This window comes from Dermacentor andersoni, chromosome 1, assembly GCF_023375885.2.
Source record: "Dermacentor andersoni chromosome 1, qqDerAnde1_hic_scaffold, whole genome shotgun sequence".
NCBI lineage: Eukaryota > Metazoa > Arthropoda > Arachnida > Ixodida > Ixodidae > Dermacentor > Dermacentor andersoni.
Genome location: NC_092814.1, coordinates 346262505 through 346282840, shown reverse-complemented (window position 1 = coordinate 346282840; position 20336 = coordinate 346262505).

Genomic DNA, 20336 nt, shown 5'->3' with positions numbered 1-20336 from the left:
CTACATGCTTCTGAAACTTGTTAAGTTCGGTTTTCGGCCAGTCACGCAAAATTGTCGCGTGACTGGTCGACCAAGATTTAAAGATATACAAATGCCAGGTAGCTGGACAGAACCAAGGTGATGTTGTTCACCGTCGCTTGGAGATACCCTGAGTACTTAAATGATTAGTCTTAATTTATTAATCAACTTCTCAAATATTATAACTGTATGGAAAGTGTCCAAAGTTAAATTATAGAGCAACATAAAGAAACTGCCGACACAGCTTTCTGCAGCTGAATACGTGCTACATAAAGGTATTTTTCTGAGTGTCAAAGAAGCCCGCAAATACACGCAAATGCCTCGAGCGGCCAGTCACGCGACAATTTTGCGTGACTGGCCGAAAACCGAACTTACCAAGTTTCAGAAGCATGTAGTGAGCCACAGTGACCCATATAAACACATAAAAATATATAATAATAAATGAACTGCAATTGGTGACGTGAAACTGACGACGTGTCTCTAGGCTTTTGGTGCGAAATCCAAACAGATCAAACTTGATTTTTTGCTGTTTATCAAACCATTGCTACAAAATTAACAAAAATAGAGTTCTCAAGTAATAATTTATCACTACAAACCTATTTAGCATTTCTCTTTGGCGGGCCTTTACGGTAGCTTGAAATAAAGACTTTATTTGTGCCGTCAGGAGCAATACATTCAGAACGAAAAAGGGGCAACAGCGAATGGTGGTTTTCGAGAGTTGCGCCATCCGCCCTCGCATTCCTTTGCGCTTTCAGCAAAATCGAGAAAACAGCAAACCATTCAGCAAGCTCTCTTTTTCTCCTCCCATTCTTTCGTGTCATAGGGTTAGAAAATGTCACGCACCCTTGAAACTTGAATGCGAAGCTCGAGTACTGCCGCCTTTGTCACCTGAGTGGGCGCTTCGAAATTCGCAGCAGCAAGACACTTCCAGGAGAACAAGTTTTGGTAGACATTGTCTCGCCGCTACTTTCATCCGAGTGTAGCTTCTTTTCTACGCACTAGGTATTCACTAAGTTCACTTGCTCTGTCGCGCAGAACAAATGCCCTTTACGTAGGAAACTCGAGTAGGCGGAGATGGATGCCGTAAGCATGCTAAAGTCGGGTTATTGCTTTCTGGATTCCGCAAACGCGTTTACGTTGTCTTTGCTTAGCAATCGTGTTTTTCGTATCTGAGGGGTCTGGATAAAAAAGAACCTGCTTTATTATTTTCAGTGTCGTCGTTGAGGAATTGTGTAGAAGATCAGACTTTAGGCGCGGGAATCTCTCATACCTACGGCAACGAGAATACAATTATGGTCGAGCTTTTGCCAGGAACGAAAGTTAACCAAACAAATAAGACGTGAAGAAAAATGTTCACTTTAACTCACAAATGAATCGCGAATTCATCCACGGTATACTGCTGAACCTAACTGTACTAGTTATAGTTGTCTTTACTGCAGGTAACCGCTGAAAAAGACACTGCCGTAAAAGAAACCGCCACGAAGCCACACCGACAAGCCTTTGTCATCTGGCCGCTTAGCGCCACATCTCAAAGCAAGCTATCGGATCTAGCGTGGGGAAAGGATTTTAGCGAACCAGCATTGGACGCTGCCCGTAGTCGTTACGCACTTTGCCGAAATATATATTTGCTGCATGACGAATGAGTACAAATTTGGACCCTCTATCAGAAGTGTTAAATCAGTGCCTACATATCTTATATCATGCAATATGCTCTACCCTGCTGGTTGTTAGTAGCCGAGTTGCTATATGTCGTTAGCGTGCCTGCGCGACAATGAGCTCAAAACCAGGTAGTCGGGGTTGTTTTAAATGTTAGTTAAATTTGCGTTGCGAGAAATTTTCGTCTTCAAAGAAATACACGAAAAAACGCCCGCTAGTTTCACTTTTAGCGCTTAAGAACATTACGATAAATCTTTAGGTATTTGGTTCGGTTTTTTTCTTTCTGGCAATGCTTGGCAAGTTGAGGTGTACTGTGCTCTGGCTTAAACGATTTCTTGAGAAAAAATGAAAGCGATTTTAAAAAAAAAATCCGTTTGCACATAGCACTCGCGTAAAATTCCGCCTTGTCACGCTGAACTCCGGCCAGTTCTAGAAGTCAACAAAAGTTTCGAATCGAGAAAGAGGTGCTTCTATAACCCCTGGCGCTTAGTTGCTAACTCACTGCATGAATGTTTGCTACAGACCTCGCACACATGCTCGTATGCTGCAATGGTTTGAGATGGCGTATCCCCCGAAACGTCCAATTCGGACGATATGAACGATGACCCGTCGCTTTACCACGGGTGGTCAAATTAACAACGATAGAATATGTAAGCGTGACTGAGCACCCAGGAAGAAACAGAAAAACAGAGATAGCGCTTTCTTAGTGTGTTTGCTTCTTCCTACGTCCTTGTTCACTCGCGCTTGCACGATCTATAATGGATTCAAACCAACCAGTCCGCCGACGTGTTTTAAGTAACTTAACCAGCACGGTGTCACGCGCGCACAGGTAAACATGGGCGCATCTCGCTCGATGAGCGCGGAAACTCGCTGTCAAAATTCAATCGCGGCAGCAGCAACCGAATTGACCTCCATGCATCTGTCGCTTCAACGGGAACGAAACGTCGAAAGCACAGCGCATACGAAGCTACCGTTACTGCGCGCACTCAGCAAACATCGCAGATCACTTTCAAGATGAGGCCCGCGCGGGCGCGCACTTTGGCAATGTCGCAGATCGCTTTCAAGACCCAGGAGTGCCGGCAACGCGTCCCTACGGCGTCCACCAAAGGAGTCTACTATGGCGATCGCGATTCGCGTGGCCAACGCCGCCGTAGACGCCGCCGTTGTCTCCACTCTATATGGAGCGTCGGAAAAGGAGTTCATCGAGGCACTCTAGCAGCCGCCGGAGAAGGACGTCTCTCCTTCCTCGTCTGACCCTTCTGCATCGCGCGCGACAGGAGAGGGCACGCATCTGGGCCGCGCTCCTCGCTCGCGCACGCGAGATTTAACCGCGTTTGTCAGCTCACCCTCACATGCTTTCACTCGCACATGCAGCATACGGCGCGCGGTGACGGTTTTATCGCCCTTCGACTTTATACGGAACCTCACGGCGACGCCGACGGCAGAAATGAATCTGGAGTGTCCATATATTTGTATCGCATTAAACGAATGTCCGACGATCCCACTACTTTCTAGCGCTAAATTTAAGCGCAGCTGAATACGTGCTTTCATTTCGCGATATTCTGAGGCAAAAAATTTGAGACCAACATCACCGTACCAACTGGCGGTGTGCCAGTGCCGTCAGTGCTTTCGCAGAAGGAGAGGCAGTATGGCAACGCTGGTATGATGAGCGGTATCTGAGCCAGCTGTGGAAGACGACGACGACGAACACGCGAGCAGTGGCACGAGCGCGTTCGCGCGGTTACGCCTAGGGACGGCGACGCTCAGCCTAGGAACGGGTGCCTGAGAGCTGCTCTCTAAAATTATGCAGGTCTAATGAACACATGCGCAATGAAGGTGCCCTCAGGCGGTTAGTCAAATGGTACAGAACTAAATACAAATCTTCGACTTGCCTTTGTATTCATTTTAAGCAAGATTTGCATCACATTCATTGTTTATGCACGAAACAGGTCAGAAATTTAACAACATGCCTCGATCGTTTTCACGCACTAGAGTCTTCGCAAGTATCGCCGAAATGCAACCACAAGTTCAGGTTGTGTACAGTGTTAGACGTCGGCGATCTTTGATCCTTGTAGGGAGAAAGCAATTATGTGGATAAAGGTGTACGGAGAAAGAAGAATAGGGCGTACGTTATGTGTGCCTTTTCTCACAACAGACACACACATGCATGCACACATATACACAGATTATTATTCTCAGTGGAATGAATGCACGTGGACGTTTGATCCTATATTGCTCGTCCATATGATTTGCCTTCGACAATTCTCTAAAAGTAACGGTTATGTTTCGCGGAATATCTGTTTGCCATGGGCCCAATAGGTTCCTCAGATTCATTGATCTCCGATCGAGGCTAATTAATTTCAACATTACTGCCAGAAAAAGAGAACAGTTCGTTTTGGGAGTGCGATCCCGACGTGAGGATGTCAAGTCACTTGGCTTCGGCATGTCACTCGGAGAAAAACTTGTCCGGGAGCATCGGGAAACCCCCGGGAGCATGGGGAAAGCCCTGTGAAATATCTTTCTGTCTATTCGTTTTTTTTGTTTATTTTGCGTTTCTTCGTTTTGGTGGTTGATTGGTTATCATTGTGTTTAGAGGAAAGGAAACCGTCCCCTTATGTTACCAGCCTCATAAGTCACGGCCCGTTCGCGTTAACTCGTACTGTGCCTTTTTCTTGTTGTGTTTCTGCTCGAACGGGTAGGTCGGCGCCGGAAAGAGGCACGGACAAAAAAAAAAAAAAAGACGTCCTCGTTAATTTTTTTTTCTCGTCGTGTTATCATTGGGGGGGGAGGGGTGACATTTTTTTCTTGCCTTCTCTTTCTCCGAATCACCATAATTTTTCATCGCGGAGCAACATTTCCGGGATGACGGATAAGTAACGCACGCTATGCGCATATAGACCAACTTCCTGAATCATAATGACCACTCGGACAAAAATGAACGAAACGTTTGAACGCGAACATTAGTAAGACATCAATACGGGCTTGTTAGTACGGCGATATGGTATGACTATACAGCGCGGCACAATGCATATATGCACGTGCGCGTATACTGGGTGATTCTTCCGACGCAGTTGATGATTTATTAAATTCTTGGTTTTTCCATGCCATAATCCCGGTCCAGTTAAGAGGAACGCCGAAACTGGCGACTCCGGGTTATACTTTGAACAACCGGGGTTCTTTCGTCTGCTGCTAATTCTGTGTACGACAGCGTTTTCGCCTTCCTCCTCCGTCAAAATGTGGCGGCGGTCCAACCCGCCACCTGGAGCTAAGCAGCGCACAACGCCATAGCCACTGCGTATAGCTCGTGGATGACCAACCTTGTCTTTTCTCCCCGCTGTTTTGCTTTTGTCCTTCCGAGTGTCGTAACTAACGTATCCACCACCACAAGACATAGTTGGCTTTCTCTTGCGCTATCTCCTATGTATTTCGTTCTCATTAGTTCTGTGTTCTTTGCAATCCACGCCACATTGTTCTCGTCTAAACTCTCCCAACCGTCCTGTTCATTCCTTCGATCCCTTATTTATGCCGCTGTGTATGACATCGGTAATATGGGGGCTGTGCTCTTTCAATCCTATCTTGGCTCCCCACATTGTACGCCTCGTCTAGGAAGCGACTTCTGATGGCCATTGTTCGAGAACGCTGTTTTAGGCCGTGGGCCTACTGCTAGAAGCTTGGAAAAAAAAAGCAAGGACAGCCTTATTGGAAATTCCGCGCTGCATAGAAGCAGTTAACCTTAAAACTGCACGTCTGTCCGGTATATATGCAGGGCCCTGTACGTTTACGCAGGCGTCTTTTCGTTAGGTTCTTAATCTCCTCATTTGTCAAGCCTCTTACTTTCATTTGCCATTCTCCCTCCGTCTAGAGTGAGACGAAAACGGATTATACCGCGTACTGATGTGATGAGTATTCAAGATTAATAAACATTGATGATTCGAGACAAAGCGATCGTCTTTATAAAAAAAAACATATCATAGAAGCCGACTTGACAATTTCTACATAACAGCCAATGCGATTATCAGGTAAGAAAATATCCTTTTACTTGAAACTTCTTTTCTGACCAGTTGCAAAACATAGTCTCAAAATATGATGGAAAATGCATTGATGTTTTTATCGATTTTTTCGCACTGCATTTCTCGGGACTGAGTAAACTTGACAACTGCAACAGCAGTGCATTCAGCTGCAGATATCCGGTACATAATTATATGTTTAAGATCGCAATCAACCATCACCACGGCAATCACTGCTTTGGAGGCAGCACAGGAATTTTTTTATGTATACAGTTGAATGAATTCTAAATGGGCTCTGCAACTTCTACGTTTAAGATATTCTACTTATGGAAATACCTTAAAGGTTGGTTAGCTATTTCTTTATAATTAATAATCTAAACTCACAGTAAAAACAATGTATCTGGTTGCTCAAGCGGATAGCGAACAATACTATGTTGATTGCATTCTTGCATCACGCGCGCGGATTATTTAAGGTTTGGTACGAGTTAGTTCAAACGCCTTGCACTGTATGCGATCTTTCACCCATACATACCTGGCTACATATGTCTCTACGGACTCATTTCGAAAATGCACAGACAGAGAGAGAGGGAGAGGGGGGTACAAGGAAGGCAGGGATGTTAACCAGTCAAGAGTCTGTCTGGCTACCCTACGCTGAGGGAAGGGAGAAGGAGAAGAGAGAGAGAGAGAGACGTACGTACAGGGAAAATAATCAACCACACGGGATCACGTAGAGACTCCTAGATCTGTTCCGGCTCTTAAGTGAGGACTTGGTGAGACCGAACCCACCAGCTTTGGTGCTAACACTATAAGCTAAATAGTCAACAAGAGCTTGACATAAGTCCTGACAAGAGTTTTTAAAAGAAATTGAAAACATTTCTTCCGCGACGATCAGCGTATGTAACAGCACTTTTCCTATTATTTAAGCTGATTATGCATGAGGAAAATTATATTTTCTGATAATTACTGAAAGTTCTAACGAACATTCAGAAACATCTGGAGCACCTCAAGGTAGTGTGCTAGGATCTTTACTATTTCTGATGTATGTAAACGACATCGATAGCGAAATATCTCACCATGTTCAAGTTGGACTATTTGCTGACGACGGTGTGTTGTTTAACGAGGTTGCTTGCCACGACGATCAATCAATGCTTAATTTTGACTTTCAAAATATTCTTTCCTGGTGCAGTCAGTCGGTAGAGCATGGAATCAAACAGTGAAAGAACTGTTTACGTGTCCATAACAAGAGAAACAATAAAATATCGTTTCCCTATAACCTCGGCTGTGAACCATTGACCAAAGTCAGCCAATACACACGCCTTCGAATCGCAATAACCAGTGACGTCAGCTGGAATATCCAGATTTGAAACGTGTGTACCTCGTCGTTCAGGAAACTTTGTCGTCTCAAACGGTAACTACAGCATGCTCCCTCTGGTACTAACTTGCTCGCTTACACTTCAGTCATCCGATCAAAACTAGAATACTAGGTCCCTATAAAAAACTAACATTAATGCTTTAGAAATAATTCAAGGTAAAACTGTGAAGTTCATTTTTGTTCTGAACATAGACGAAGTAACTCTCCTACTAGCCTTATGAATAAACATAATGTTCAGAGACTACAGCTACATAGGAAAATACCTACCCAAATTTCTTTTTTTGATGCTGTTGTTAAAATCAAATTTTTTTCCCTACACCTGCAAGCTTACGTTAAGCCACTTGAAGCGAATCGGACACGGCATTGTCCCGTTTATGCTTTAACAACACCCAAACTAACCTCCTTAAGCTATTCTTTTTTGGCGCACTATAAGAGCTTAGAACGGCCTGCCACTATCGCAGTTGATAAGCACTGACTCCATTGAACGCATGTGTCTTTAACGTTAACGGTATCGCCATGTCGACATACCTTGTTATTGCTTTGTTTTATTTTGTTACTGGTGAATTTTGTTTGATGCATTCCACATCTTCCTTATTTATTATCTTGAGTGTTCTGTAACTTTCGTTTTTTTTATCAACTTAACACTGGTACTTGTTGCCTTTTTTCTCGCGAGAGTGGTTGCAAGTGCTCACATGTGCCTGTCGCCTTTATTCTGACACCTTTTGTTCTTTCTGATACTGTTCTACCGTATGTCAAGTTTTATTCCTTTAGTGTATTTTCAATTAATCTAATTTAGTCGTCGCTTTGTTTTTTCTGATCGTTGCATAAATTGCATTGCTTTTGTGTTCGTTTTCTGATTTGTGCAAGTATATACACATAGATATTAATGTATTCTACCCCTCCTGCATTTGGGTTTGCAGTAATGCATAAACAAAAAAGGGACCAGTTACGCCCAAGAGGCGAAGCATCGATCACGGTAGAAAATTAGTGGATGGCTATACGGCGCAAGGATAGTAGTTTATCGGCCGTATAAAGCTGTAAACATAGCCATACTAACTAAATTAACAAGCATGGCGTCACGCTCGCACACGCGAACATGAACACATCTCACTCAACGGCCGCGGAAACTGTCTGTCAAAACGCTGGAGTGAGTAGCCGCGGCAGCAGCAGCGAGCGAATGGACCTACATGCTGCCGCTCGCATCAACGCGAACTAAGCCGCAAAAACTTAGCGCGCGGCGGACTCTGTACCCGTCGCAGGCGGCTTTCAATATACAGCGGTCCGGGTGTGCGCGCGCGGTAGCCCGGGCCGCCAAAAGCGGAACGCCGCCCCCCCCCCCTCCCTACCCTCCTCCCTGAGCTTAGCGCGCAATGGAAGACGCCGCGCGTCCTCCACACTTCCCTCCGTTACGCGCGCCAAATTGAGCCACGGCGGCCGGCTCACCCTCGCACGCTTTTACTCGCACGTACAGTGCATGGCGCGCGGCGATGACTTTATAGCCCTTGAATATTTTACGGAACCTCACGGCGACGGCGACGGCAGAAATGTGCCTGGAGTGTCCATATCGCTGCTATCACAATAAAGCAAATAAATATATGAATAAAATGGCGATGTCTTCACTACCTACCTTTTTCAGTCGTTACACTTGTCCCATATAATCCGTGGACAATGAGGTGTTATTTCGGGCTGCGCTTGTGAAGCAGGCTGCGTAGATGCAAATAAAACCTTATTGTGAACATAGAGTATGCGAAGGAAATAAAAACACATAAACACACGTCATGGCCGATACTAATGACTACTCTGCAGTCTCGTGCAGTCTCAGTCTTAATCGCATCGTCTTGTTTCAGAATTGTTGCCGCGTCGTATCCCGCTTTCCCTAAAGCAAATTCTCAAACAGCTCCTCTGATAAAAAATTTTAAAAAGGGGATGTATTCGTGCATTCGCAGATCTGGCTGCAATGTCCAGTTTATTGCCCATCACACACTAAACCTTGCACGAAACTTCTTGACATGCCTGCCGCAGATTATTCTGGCAGCGGTAGAACAATTAGCGTTGACATACCGTTTCCTAACCTTGTTCAATGCCCGTCCTAACTTTCCATTATGTCTCTGTTGTAGTGGATGTTTTGCTTCCTTCCCTAGTGAAAACAGTAAAGGTTTCCAGTACTGTAAGCTGCATTGAATATTCTTTCACAATCTTCAAAGAAATAGCGCGAATAATGAGGCGGAATGAAATTTGTTATCTCTTAAACCGGATACAAGTTTTTGCTTACTGCGGTGGAAAACATAACACTTGTGCTAGCGTAATTAGATACACCGCAAGCTGTTTGCCATGCGCGAATGATAATTTCGTTAAAATTCAACGAGCTTGCTCTTCTGCGTCTACGCAACTCTAATAATTAGAAGCTAGCGTTTCAGGTGGGGTATCTCGCAAGGTAACCATGTTTTCATCGCTTGAAGGTGCACAATGAAATACTTTTGCGGTTCCTTCTGCTAGCCATTCATTTATGAGCGTTGCCTACAGGCAACATACCAGAAAAAAACACATTTTTTCTTGCTTAGTTTCAGTATTAAGCGGAAAGTTTCTGGTTAAACGTATTCAGCAAACAGTGAACGACAGGAAACAAGCGTCATTTGTTGCTTTAGAACAGCAACGCAGGGCAAGGAAGAAAAAGTTTGGAAGGCGGCTCGCTTTCTTTTGAACGCATGCACAGAAGAGACGGTTGCGAGATCTCCGGCTCAAGTGGTGTCACACACGTGATGTAAAGCAAAAAGAAAGTACACGTATGAATCACATATGAGGAGACCTGCCTGTACTAATTTCATAAGGAGCCATGGCGGGCTAGGGGCGAAGCCTACTTCCAGCTATAAAGCGAAGGTTTAGTTTCTTTGCCACTTCTCCCGACTTTCCGGGCGCTGCTGTGGTCTTGGTGGCGAGGGCCGCTGGGTTTCTTGCAACACCATTTAATGGTGCCCGCTCCCTGGTCTCAGTGTTTTGCTATTTGTTTCACTGTCTTACTATTTGAGGCTCGAACCGGTCGCGTAAGGGGAAAGAACATACCGGACTTAATATTCGGAAATAGATGGGGCGTGCGGATGCTGCAGCGAAAATCCGGAGACCACTAAGCACATCCCAATGGAATGCGAAGGGATTCACTCAGTGGGAACCGTACGTAACGTACACTTTGCAGAAGAGCTTGGGGTTGAAGGGGACGGAAGTGTCAACCGGTCAGTAGTCGAGATAAGCGAGAGACGTTTAGAGTATTGGTGAAAAAAAAGCAGAGAAAAGATTGATACGACCGGATATGTTACAGTCACATGACAGCAGGCGGTACAAGGTAGATCTTGAAGAAAAAAATGATTAAAGAGACGTATACAAAAATGCTCGATAATTCAAGGAGCATATATAATATACCTGATTAAATCAAACAGGCTAGGTGACCATTCTTCACCACCCAGTTTCAAAGAGGATGCCATAAAAGCATCATCATCATCATCATCATCATCATCATCATCATCATCATCATCATCAGTAGCGTGCCTCTGGGTTGCTTGAAAACACCATCAGATACCTATCGCCTATGCAAATGCCGGCAGGTGCCGGCGTAGCAGCGCTTCACAGTCTGTGCGTATTGCACGTGATGTGCTTGCGTTCCTATGCGACAAAAAAAAAATGCAGGTGCTTGGCTGTGGAGGTCGCGCGCGGGGCGGCAGTAGTGCAAACATTACAATCGTCGACAGCCTGAAGAGAGCGCCTGGAGCTAGCCTCTCAGCAGCGTGCTGGCCACGTATGCAGAAGGAGCATGTAAACACGCGCAAGCAAAATGGCTCCAAAATGTGCTTCCAGCGTCGAGGACACTCAGGCCCGAAAGAAGCGCCGCGCGGAACAGGAGCGTCTTCGCTGCGCAGCGAAACGTGGTGCAGCCAGCGAATGTACGTATACAATACACACATACAATTATAAGTATTTGAATTAGGTGCAGCCCCATAATTCAGTGAAAGCTTAACACTTCTGCCACGATCCCATGTGCCATGTGAGGCAATGATAATGATCAACCCTCTCAAAGATTATGAACAACAACGCCTCAAACTAACACGTCTCCCGGTGTGCTTTGTGGAATATGCAGGCAAACGCCAATTGCGCCGGCGAGGTAACGTTTAGCGTCAACTCACCACTCTCGTATCAGACTAAACGCAGAAGAAATCATACGTTCGCCGCCAACATTACCGCTGATTAGCGTTAATCAAAGCAAACAGCATACAAAGCTTCGCTTACATCGATTCCTACAGTGCGTGGGATCCGTATATATTTTTCTGCCTGTGTTTTCCCCCTATTGCTCAAAAATTTGCCGCCAAATATTTTTTCTTTGATTATGCTTACTATTAAGGTGTTTCGCACCTCATAAAATTATGATTTTGGGGTGTTTATAGGCGTCGTCAATAAGGGGTTAAGATGTGTGCTCAATGTGCTTGCGAAGCGAGAAAAATTACATCATGTACAGACATATGCGCCGGCACACGTCGAGTTTCTCTGAATAGCAGCACTTTCGAAGCATTCGATCCTTAGATCTCGAGAGCTGTTACGTTTCCGTGGTTGCTGCCTTGGTCAAGTGGCTATCGCACACTCTTCCCGAGCATGATGCCTTGCTTCCAAATATCGGCCACGATGGTCGCATTAATGATGGACAAAAATAACTGAGGCAGGTTAAGGTGCCTCCAGCCTCAGGCCAACTCTTTGACAGGGGTGCACGTTCTCTTAATGGAGGCCCGCTAAACAAAGGTGTCATAATTTCAAGTAGTCAGTGCGATGAAGTTACGTGATGTCGCAGTTAATGGCGTTTGTCACTTCCTGTAACTCCCCTAACAACATCAAACTAAGACGTCAACAACGACGAGGCCACTAGCAGGCAAAATAGGTGTCCCCTATCAAAACGTCGGCATTTGTTTCAGAGGCGCTGTAACTTTTTTCGGCTAATATTCATTACAATGTTTATTTGCAGTTGTGGGGGCTTACCTTCACTTTGTGCATCTGTAGGAACCGAACGCAAAGCAACACTTTTGTGCGCACACTCGGGCGTGTAAGCTTTTCAAGAGGAATGTTAGCCATCTCTTCCACTGATTTCTTTATATTTTTGTTGTCATTCACTAGGCTGCTTGTTTCAGAGTTTTGAAGCTTTCTTTATTTTCCGTCTGCTCACTTCACCCCTTTGTTGTAAGCAGGGTGTTGCAGAGTACCACGACATCAATTCTTCGTGTCCATTTAACTTCAACCGCACTCACGTCTATCTTGCACGCCTTCTTGCAACCGTTATAGGGCTTCACAAAAAAAGTTTATAAGGAACCGCACACAGTTTTTTTTTTCTGTTACTGGCAGTCAGGCGCCATCGTAACAAGCTCAGAAACTGTGTTTTAGCACTTGTTTTTCAAAAAATTATTCCCGAGCCTTTCCAAAAAGATAAAGAGAAAAAACCACGAAGACCTTTGAAGATAGCGGTAACGCATTAGTGTCCAAATACGTTTGCTGAACGCTGCGCAAAGTATTCGATGTAGACGTGTGTGTGGTAAATGCGAAGCGAACTGAAAAAAAGAACAGGTTGGTAAAAGCAAACTTAAATAGCTGTAGTTAAGACGCGCAACTCCTAGGGGCAGGTAGCAGTCTATTTGGAAGCTCTACAATGAGTGCGACGAAATAAAATACGCTCTAAAACGAAACCCAAGCTGACAAGGCAGTTTTTACTAGCTTTATCTGTGCTATTTTATTTCTTTAACCATAGCGAATGAACTCGCCAAATACCGTGTCTTGTTAACTGGCTTAAGCATAGCTTTTTGAAGGCTTTTTTCTTCACACATACCTCCAAGATAAGAGGTTGACGATACTGATGATGAAAATTACTTGAAAAATGACGCGATTTTACTGCAGGAGATAAGCACAGTAGATTGATACAGTAATGCTGTTGGGCTTCATTTAAGAAAACCAAACATAGTTGTACGTAAAACTTGCGTGTATCAGACGTTTATGTCGCACGGCGAACTTGAGAATCAGGAAACTGTATCAGAAAATGTGAAGAAAGTAGATAATACGTAAAATAGAGTACTGGCGAACGCAATACCAAGCCACGCATAAAGGAAAAAGTATACGAATTTCCTAAATAAAACAATGCTTACCCTAAAAGGAAAAAATTCAGGCAAAAATTATTTCACAGATTTTTTTTTAATTCTTTGTTTTGAGGGGGTAGGGGCTGTTTCGTGTTTGAAATTTCTGACCCACGGACGGAGAAATATATGCTGAAGGTACGGTAGAGAATCATTGAGTAGAGGAACATTAACAAGGTAGTGTTTCTTTCTTTGTTTCCTTTTGGATTGCGATAATCATAGACGTCTCGACAAATGTTCATATGTTATAGCCTAGCAAGAGGAAACTAGTCGTGGTAGCACGGCTCACTTTTCGTCTTCTTGCCGCTGCGTTTTAAATCATTCCTGAAATTCCATTCGTGAAAACCGCCTCTTTTTTTTCTATACGTTCCTCGAACATACTTGTCACGACTTCCACATTGCGTAGATGTAGAAGTCTGCGCTTGCATTTGTATCTAAGTCAGAGGTGGTTTGGAGGGCGCATCAAGCTCGAAATGCGGAACGAGCGAGGACTGAATCCTAACAACTCAACCAACTGCACGCTTTTATTTTTATAATTGAAGATCGCTCAAGAAGTGACAAAATGGAAGGAGGTAGACAGAAGAGGAGTCGGAGGAACGCATCATCTTAGAACGAAAAACAAAACGGGAGGCGAGATGCATTCTACATAAAACTGTAAGCCAAGATCAAATCTATTGCGCACTCTGAATGTCACGTATATTGGATGTAGCACACATGCCATCTCGTGCGCGAACAAATGAGGCAAATTTCCCGCGCCATCGCCATTTGCTTCGTTTTTTTTTTCCTTGAAGGGGTGTACGGTTTTTTTTTGCTTTTATGTCGGACATTCTCGAGGTTCGAAAAGCATGGAAAGCCATCACCCAGTTTTCTACGTGACACGTTGCAGTTTACGATTTTCGCCTATATTACATACCTTGGAGGCATCTCGACTCACGTTTTCCGTCCTCGAAAGATACGTTCCTTCGGTCTAACTGCTTCCGCTTTGTCTGTCCTTGAGAAATCTTTACTTGCAAATATAAGGGGACGAATGAAATTTTTCAGCAGCTCAAGAACAGGCACAGACGAGATTCAAATGAATCAGAAATTAAACAAATACAATTTCAAAAAAGTTCACTCGCTCCAGCATTACGCACGTGTAATCTGTCACTTCCGACTGGAGCCTTTCCGAGAAGCTTGCAAGTATCGACTGCGACGGTGATATATAAAAACTAGAGCTCACAAAAACAGTTTGAATAATCATCGTCTAGTGTCAGTGTTGCGAATTTCCTCAAAAAGGACAAGAAAAGTTAGTAACACACACGCTCGTATAGAAATATTCTGCCGAAAATATAGGCTCGCAACTGATTGTCAGCCCGGCTTTATGAAAGAGCGCAATACTGGGATTCGCCTACTTGTTCAAAGGAGGTTATCCAGGAAAATTTTTAAAATAAAGTACTGACAATAAGTATCCTTTAAAACTTGGCCGAGTTAGTTTTAATCATAACCGAGTTAAATTATTGAGTTATAGGGTTAATTTCAGTAGAGAAAATAGAAGACTATGGTTATCGTGGGACGGCTCTAAAAATAATGCCAAGTTGTTTAAATACCCGTTACCAGAATGTTGAACCAAATAAACATAAATATATACTCGGGCTTATAGAATGGGGAGCTTTCTAAGAAAATATACTCGGACCAATACTTTTTCTCTTTTCTACGTAATTAACATCATAAAAACTTACGATAAATTCAGGTATCTGACAGATGCATATGTCTGTTTAGTGCTTATTTGTGGAAAGAACATAGGTCAAATAGCAACTAAGGCTACCGCCTTCTCTCATAACTTGCAGCACTACAGAAAAAAAAGTTGGTAATCTCGAATACATTAAAAATTAATTCTGGTTAGACTACAGGAAAAATTTGAAAAGATAGCCAGAAGCATAGCAACAGGTCCTTACTTAATCACCGTTAACAAATAAGTAATACTAGTTCGAGTCATTTTCTAAGAACATATGTCGTGAAACGACCATATTAAGAACTTACTAACGAAGCTGTCGGTATGTTAAACGGGTGGTCGCCACATACTCCCAGTTAGTGTAGAAAAGATGAAATGTACGCTGTATTTAACACCCATTCGTAATATTGCGCAACAATGCTGGGGAAAACTACGATGACAAACCTACACAAGCTTAAAATAATGCGGGAAAAGGCACTGCGCTCACTTGAGAATGCTACCGTCAGAGAGCACACCCATTCACTTTTCCGCAAACAACTTTAAAAGCTGACAGCATTTACATTAAAAAAAAAGCACTTTTAAAAATGTATAGTAATGCTACAGAAGGCAAAATTGAAATGTTTTTCGATTTAGCCAACCTAAAGAGAAATATCGCAGCCAACCTAAACATAAGTACTGCGTGTTATTCTTTTAGGTACCAGCCGCCTTACCAAATTCCTTTCTACCGTATTCATTAGGGAAGAATGACCCTACGACAAATAATGCTATCTGTATTGGACTAATATGTCGAACACGATATATACATACTTACACCAACAAAGAAATACATATTTTTAACAGCGCTATCCTCAACTACAAAAAAAAATCTGCTAATTGTGTTTTTTTTGAACATTTGCATGTTTGCATAAACTTATAAGTTTAACATTTTGGCGTCATGTCGGTACTGTGTTTATGTCGCTTTCTCATTGTGTGTTTATGTATGTTTATGTGCAAACGAGACTGTGTTAAAAAAACAATTTGTTTGTTTTTTGCACTTGGCATCCGTATTTCGTCCCATACCTTTTCTTTAACAGAATAATAGTTACTCCAAGATGAATTGATGTGAAGGGTTACCCTGGACACTGAAATTCTAAAAGCAGATGCGTGAATTCTTTACATGAGTGCGACAGTACGGCTGGCAAAAGCTCAAGGAAGCTTCGATAGAGCAGTGTTATTATTTATTTATTTATTTATTTATTTATTTATTCATTTATTTCTTTATTTTTTGTCACGCTGAAACATTACTAAGTCCTGGTTTCATACCTTTAGTTTCGACAATATAGACCCAGAGCCACTCAAGTAAATCAAGATAAAAGCAGAAAATGTTATTTCCATTTGGCCACAGTGAACACATGCTATAGAACGGAGGCTTCACTTTAATATGGCGGCTGACCTGATCTTGTTCAATTTGAATTTCTTTCCCTTCTCTGTGTGCTTCAAAATAAATAATTTCCCAGCAATTTTTTTTAGCTTTAATATTGGATTTAGTATTTTCGCATTGTTCACTTTATCTTGAAGCCTCCAAGTTTAATTGCGGCCAAAAGGCAACGCACACCCTCATACTATCAGCACACCTTCACATTTAAGTGAATAATTAACATTTTTGGAAGTAGCAAGTACACTTCCCGTTGAATAATGACAAAATTTCCTAGTCAAAGATAATTGTCTTATATAATGGCAAAGTGAGGCCTAAAGTTATGCGACACTTAAGGGTTCACTTAAATCGATGTACAACATGTGCAAACCAGCAATATCTAATTGCGACGCTGGGTCTCATTTTTACAGTAAGCGCAACATAACACCGGGTAACGAAAAGTGTTAAGTTGCCCCCGCAAACTCTAAAATACCGATGTTGCCATCGTACCTAATAAAAAATAACCTAAACTTCCAAACCGGCCCAAATTATGCCGTTATTTTACTATAAAGATCCCCGAACTTAATTAATAAATTATGAAATTGTGAAAATGCGTGTCTTTGTAGATGCTGCCAATTTTTACAGATCAAAATAAAAACCTGTGGTTAAACCGGTACGCTATATGTTCCATCCGTCATTCTGTGGCTTCAGCTTGCGCAAAGCGATGTTCTCTAAACTCTCAGCAACGTTGGCACCTCCTCAGGTACGCTGATTTCTATAGACGGAGGGTCATTTTTGCGTGGAATCATTGCAAAGAGTTCACGAGTGATTATTTCTCATCATGACTGCGCGGATAGTGAACTCCTTAGGCATAATGTTTGAACGGGGCAGTTTAAATTCTCGAGCGCGCAGGGTGGGTCATGAGCGATGGGCTAGAGGCGAGCTCCGAATTTATTCTGACTACCTCAAGTTACTTAACGTCTAGCTAAAGACCAAACAATGGAGTGCGATGTTAACTCCACCCCGGTACCCAACGTAGGGGGTGATGTGTTTCACGCAGCATTCTCGAAAGATATATGACAGAGAGTGTCAAGATTAGTATGAGTAAACGGGTGGATACCATTGAAAGATTTTAGTGCTTTGTTGACCTGGACACGCAATTGCTTGGTTTAGTCGACAAATTATGGAACTTTGAGATTATGGTACCCAAATATCTGAAACTATAGCGTTCGTGTTTGTTTTTCTACGTGTTTGATATATCGATTCTAGACAAATTAACTCGAGTCAAGTTTAATTCCTGTGTGAACGCTTGGGGAAAGCGAAGGCCTGAAAAAAAAAGTGGGTGTATCGAAGTGAGAAGCTCCAAGCGCCCGTTACATGGCAGAGAGTGAGAATGTTGAATTTGTTTCGAAAGCTTACGTATACAAAACGCACACGATAAGGACGCACACGCGTATTCATAGCAGTAAGAAAAAAACGCAGTATATATTCATACAGCTCAAACTTATTGAGTCAAAATCTATAATGCAATATCACGTGATGGCTACAGTTCTCGCTCCCTTGAGGAGTGCCAATCTCGCGCGACCGAAAATTTGAAGACAATGCCTTGTTTGTTCAGTTACCGCTTGTTTCTATATTGATTCCAAACTGATTCCAATTGGTACGAATAATTCCTAAAGAGAATCATTGAACCCCGAAGGATTAAGGCGCATCCAAAACACTCCCAGTACAAGAGCGTCTTTGCATTCCACCACAGAGGGAGTGTGACCATCGGGGATCGAGCACGCCAACCTCGCTCAGAGCAGCAGATCTGTCATTACCGCCGAGCCATCACGGCGAATCATGAAGAAATGTTGATCATTCGCGCTTCGCATCAGCAGAAGCAAGGCAGCGCAAACTGTCCTCATTTTTTCTTTATTCCTCTTCAGCACACCCGCACTAGTTCTAGAATTTCGATGATGTCGCACCGAATAATTCGATTGATGAACAGACGGAAGTAAACGGCCATCACATGGCACGTTTCAGGCAGCGCATCATCCTGAGTGTAGCGAGATGCCCGCAACGGTTCGAAAAACGGGAGTTCATTTATAGCAATGACCCTATAGATCGATTTCGTCTGAGCGACCGTGCGAACTGCAACGGAGCTTCCACTGATTGGGCCGACCGCACATGGCGCTCACAGCGGGACGCAAAGGGGCGGTGTCCACAATTCGAGTGGTTGCATCCGTCTTTGAGAAGGGTGTGCAAGCGATGCGATAATTTGTCAGAGGGCCGGCTCTGCCGAGGAGCAGTCATTGATTTTATTGCGATAGCAGTTATATGGACACTCCTCGCGCATTGCTGGCATCGGTGTCGCCGTGAGGGTCCGTATGAGTGAAAGCTTCTGAGGGTGAGCCGAACGCGGTTGAATCTTTCCTGTGCGCGCGAAGAACGCGGCCCGGTTTCGTGCCCTCTCCTGTCGCGCGTGAGGCAGGGGGGTCAGGCGAGGGGGGCCGTTCTTCTCCGGCGGCTGCTCGGGTGCCTCGATGTCCTCCTCGCCCACCGTACAGAGTGGAGACAGACACACTCACACAATTAAGAAGCAGAGACACAAAGACAGCTCTGCCTCTGTCTGTCTGTTTCTTTCTACGTCCTCGGTGAGTCACGTTTACACGTTCTATCATCGTTAATTTAGTTAGTGAGTGAATGTTTACAAGTTTACATGGCCGCTAAAACTGTTATCCTTACTTCGTACGGCAATAAACTAGTTTGCTATCGCAATCGGTGCTTGGGCTTTCGGGCGGAAGTGCGAAAGAGAGAGAAAGAGAATGAAGAGGAAAGGCAGGGACATTAACCAGATATGAGTCTCCGGTTTGCTACCCTACACTGGGGATGGAGGATAGGGGTTAGAAAGATGACAGAGAGGAAAACGCTAAAAAAAGGACAAAAAAGAAACACGCACACATGGAGACACACACACAAAAGGCGTTCCAGTTAAAGTTGTTCACACAGGCCGGTAGATCGCAAAAAGCGCAATAGCACTTGCACGGCCTTCTTCTGTGACGGTAGGTCCTTCCGATGTTGTAGAATTCTTTTTTGAATAGCGGTTGTTTTTTCTCAATGGTAAATTATGTGAACCGACAAACAAGAACTCTTGGCGTATAGAGTACTAGGCTGAACAAATTTCGCTACGTTTCGCTTCGACTCTTTCTTGGTAAAATATTTCTTCACATTTCTTTTTACCTCGCTCTCAACAATGATAGGCCAGAAGACTCGAAGATGAGGCAAGTAGTGTTCCTTTCGTTTGAGAGTTGTAAAATGGTCACTTGTATAACTGTTGCAATTATTGTCCACGAGATCCTTTGCGGTTTTGATTGACACGTCAAAACTTTGTATCGGTGCACTTTAAATGTTCGCCAGCGAATTTGCAGCATCATAAGTGTAATTAGTATAGTCATCAAGTGGCATTAGTGCCGCAACCGTGCCTTCGCCGCCCTTGTCGTAGTTATCGTCGTCATCGGCGTTCTGTTAAAATATACATGTTGCATTTCTTAGGTTTTACGTGCCAAAACCATTGCCTCGTTATGAGGCACATCGTAGTGGGAGATACCGTGTTTACTTCGCCTACGTGGGACTCTTTAACGTGCCCCCAATCCATGGTACACGAGAGATATTTTTTTTTCTTTTGGATTCCACCGCCACGAGAATGTGGTTGCCACGACTGCAATTAGAATCCGCGACCTCGTTCTTAGCAGTGTGATGTCAAAGCCAGCGAGATGCCAGGGTGGCACATACGGCCGTTGTAATGATTCCGTTGGGTAAACTACTGGTGCTCGAAAATTCGATAATGCGGTAGCAGTCCTTCGTTATTTCTGCGTCGTGGTGGTATTCTGTCAATGAAATATAAGAATGATGTCATATCATAGCGACACGTTTTTCTATCCACGTGAAAAATTCTTTACTTTTATAGCGCCGTTTCCACAAAATTGATAATGATTCCATGTGAATTCTGCATTAACTTCTCACAAGGAACCCTCCGGAAGGTTGT